A 4,285-nucleotide genomic window follows, 5' to 3' on the forward strand; every position below is an offset into this window, starting at 1 on the left:
CAAACCAATGGGGAGCATTGTCAAGTGAGGAGGGAATGGTGCTCCCATCAACACGAGTGCTTTTTTGAGGGAACTAAATACCCTCGTTCTTCACTTGCTCCAAGGCAATGTGCTGCAAGCGAGGAGTTGCACCTTTGCACTTGGCACAAGGGGCAACAGAGTTTTTCCTTGAACCATTGCTCATGCTCCGGACCGTGGAAAGAGCCACATTCATTGTAATCACCCTACACACACTGTAATGGAATTTGCCTATTCAATTTGAGAGTAGCGGAATTTAATGAGAGTACTTTGTAGAAATGATTTTGTCAGCATAGCGGGTTGACATAATTGAAGATAGCAACATAATCATAGAAATTAGTTAACTTGGCATAGACAATACTTTTGCAAGAGAGAGAATTTAGAGAACATGACAACAGTTGAGGACCGGATTTATGTGGAGCCGGTCCCCCCTCCAATAGGCATTTGTATTATGATTTCTCCCATAAAGAGAGACTTGTTACAATACATTCTTTGTGTTCCTTGTGACCTAGGTGAAGCAATGAAGATGGGAAGCTTCATGCATCACCATCATAGCATAACCTAAACTTGAAGAAAGCTTTAACTATACCAAGCCTCAGTCCCAAGACCTCAAACACCTTCGAAGGTGGAGAGAGCTAGCAGGGAATGAGGGTAGGGAAGAGGAAGAAGAAACATTTCATACGAGAAAGAGCTAGTTCCTCACTTATCATAACTCTTGTGCTAGCATACATAATAGCATAGTAATGAAGAAGAAATAGATGGAAAGCTCAAGCATTGAAGCATGGCTCTTGGATGGATTTGCACTCCATAGCCAAGAGTGTTGGTGTAGGCTCTCAACCTCTACTTGCTTGGAGAAAGAGAGGGAGCTCTTGCACTTTGCATAGTACACAATGACAGTGTTTGTGAGTGTGTGTGGGTGAGTATACCCCCCTAAGCACCCCCCTAGCTTGCTTGGGTTGACCCCCCCTTGTAGCTCATGCTTGAAGCTCATTGGACCCCTCCAGGCCTAGCCAATCACAAGCAAGAGCCATTACAAGCAACATGGATAGCCTTGGGACAAGTGTCCCCCTTTCCCCTTTGAGAGAGAGGACTTGATAAATGCAAAATCAATTAATTAAATATCCTTTATTATCATTGGACCCCTTGGGTGGCCAACCAATAGGTTTCAGGAAAACCATGAGGGCAACATGAGGAGGAACTTGACAAGTGTCCTTGCCGCCTCTTCAAGTTGGGGCTTCCCTTGTGTGTGTGTGTGTGTGTGTGTGTGTTCTCTCTCATCCCCCCCCCTTGTAGGCTCGCCCCCCTCCTTGTAGGGATCTTTTTGACTTTGGATGAGCAAGCCTCTTAGTCATCAAGCATGACTAAGCACTTGAAGTAGGGGGTGTTCCCACAAGCTTCTCAAGGCACCTCAAGCACCTTAATCATGCACCAAGTCAAGCACCTCAAGCATGGAGCCAGTCAAGCACCTCAAGCATCCTAATCAAGCACCTCAAGCACGACAAGCACCTCAAGCAGGACAAGCACCTCAAGCACGACAAGCACCTTGAGTTTGGGCCGGGTTCCCACCTCAAGCTCAGCCCTAGCTTACCTAAGGTCAAAGGACTTTTACACACATTACTGGAGGTATTCAATGAAGCTAACCCTAAGGTCTTATGCTCCATTGGTTAGCCTTGCTCTTGATAGACCATCTCCCATTTGGGCCCCTTTTCTATTGGCCCTGTGTTGAGATAGATCTATAAGCACATATCTATATCTTAACACTTGTTCCCGTTTATTCTCCCACATTAAGTGATCAATTTAATATGAGAAAATCATTTGGGTTGGTTAGATATTAGATTTTATGACATTACCTCTCTCTTGAAATCATAGTCGTCCTCGACTATGAGGTAGAAGAGATAAAGCCTTAGTCATTAGTCAATCGTACTTAGAGGGTAGAGGATCCCTTTTTTACCCTACGACATATTTCCAAGATGGATGACTAATCCATTTGGTGCTTGGGAGACATAGCTGCCGCAAGCATGTCTGCTCTTTAGTCCATTTCATTCTCCCAAAGTAGAGTGACAAATTCTACTTGGTGTTTGAGAGACGTCGTCATCACAAACATGATTCTAAGCATGCATACTAGTTAAATTTGTGCACAATTAAAAAGAGGACTAGTCTTATAAGACAAAAACATGAGTCATTTAAAAGAAATTTGTACATTTGCTTACTCTAATGTAGCATTGTAAGCATTGACAAGGTTCATACTATCCTTAAGTTGTACTCCTTGCATCCATCTAGCATCTTCAAAAGGATAATTTTTGAACTTAATAAGATACCGTCGGATTATCTTACCATGTCGTAGTACCTTGTCTTCATGCCGAAGGACAGCTTCGGGTTGTAGCACCTCTTCTTGGTCTTCAACTTCGGGAGGGTCTTCAATAATTGGTTCAGTTGGTGGCTCTCCTTTGTAGGGCTTAAGTAGGCTTACATGAAAGGCATTGTGTATAAGCCAATGGTTGGGAAACTTGAGTTGATAAGCCGTCTCATTGATGGGCTTCAAGATTTGGAAAGGACCATAGTATCTTTTTGCTAGTTTAGCATAATACTTTTGATGGCCCGTAGGATTTTTGCCCGTCGTTTGCCTTAATCGAGCCTTAGGAAACTTGATCAAGACCCAATCATTTTCTTTGAACATTAAGGATCTTCTGTGCTTATCAGCAGCAGCTTTTTGCCTTTGTTGAGAGATGGCTATAGCCTCCCTAATCTTTTGAAAAGATTCTTGTAGGTCACGACTATACTCATCGGCGGCGAAGATCTTCCCATGTACTTTGAGTAGCAAGGGACTTTTAGGTCTTCCCTCTATGATCTCGAAAGGTGCTTTCCCCGTAGAAGTATGGACATTATTATTGTAGGCATACTCTACTAGAGGTAAATACTTTTCCCATTGTGAGCGTTGATCTACTTCGGTAACATAAGTCTTGAGTAGATCGAGTATCGTAAGATTGGCTATCTCACTTTGGCCATCCGTTTGTGGGTGATAGGCCGAAGAGAAATTCAATCTTGTTCCTAGATTTTCAAAGAGACCTTTCCAAAAATTACTGGTCATTCTAGGATCTCTATCTGACACGATGGATGTGGGTAATCCATGGTGCTTGAAAATTTGAGATATGAAGAGAGTTGCCATTTGATGTGCCTTAATAGTCTTTTTGACAGGAATAAAATGTGCTTGCTTGCTAAACCTGTAGACTATTGTCCATATTCCTGTATTCCCATGGATAGACTTGGATAATCCAAAGATGAAATCCATGGATATACTCTCCCATGGTGAATTTGGAATAGGAAATGGCTGGAGTAATCCAGGTTGCTTCCCTCTATCATACTTGGTCTTTTGGCATACTACACATTTTGAAACATACTCTTGTATGTCCACTTTCATGGTAGGCCAATAGAAATACGTCTCTACTCCTTGGAGAGTAGGTTGAATACCTCTATGCCCTGCATATGGAGGAGCATGGGATTCATACATAACCTTCTCATGAAGGGAATGGGTAACACATAGCCTATTTCCGTGGAGAAGATAACCATCCTGCAAGGTGAATGGTTCCTCTAAAGTCAGGGTCAGTAGCATACTCATCTATCATAGAGGATAGATCATTGTGAGTAGCTATAAACACCGCATTAACTTTTGGTCGTCGTGAAAGTGCATCGGCAACTTGATTGTGCTTACCAGCTATGTGAGCAATATGGAAATTAAATTGCGAAAGAAAATTTGCCCACCTCATTTGTTTGTCGGAAAGCTTGGTTTGCGTCATGAAATACTTGAGACTTTGGTGGTCAAGTTCGTAGGATAAATGGGGTCCCCAATAGGTAGTGCTTCCATGTGTCTAGGGCATGTAGGACAACTAAAAGCTCTTTCTCATAAATGCCCAAGACTCGTTCATCACTATTGAGCCTTCGGCTCTCATATGCTATGGCATGTCCTTCTTGAAGCAAAACCGCTCCAAGGCAATCACCACAAGCATCACATTGGACCTCAAATGTCTTTGAGAGATCCGGAAGCACAAGGACTGGTTGGGAAGTAAGCTTCTCTTTGAGTTTTTCAAAAGCATTTTGCTCCTTAGCAGTCCATACAAACTTAACGTTCTTCTTTGTTAAGTCGTGTAGTGGTCCTGCTACTTGTGAGAATTTTGCTATGAAGCGTCTATAGTATGCACACATACCAATAAAGCTTCTTAGCTCATGTAGATTCCTTGGGTTAGGCCATGATTTTATTACCTCTAACTTT

Source organism: Adiantum capillus-veneris, chromosome 18, assembly GCF_014529385.1.
Source record: "Adiantum capillus-veneris isolate H3 chromosome 18, ASM1452938v2, whole genome shotgun sequence".
In the NCBI taxonomy this organism is placed as follows: domain Eukaryota; kingdom Viridiplantae; phylum Streptophyta; class Polypodiopsida; order Polypodiales; family Pteridaceae; genus Adiantum; species Adiantum capillus-veneris.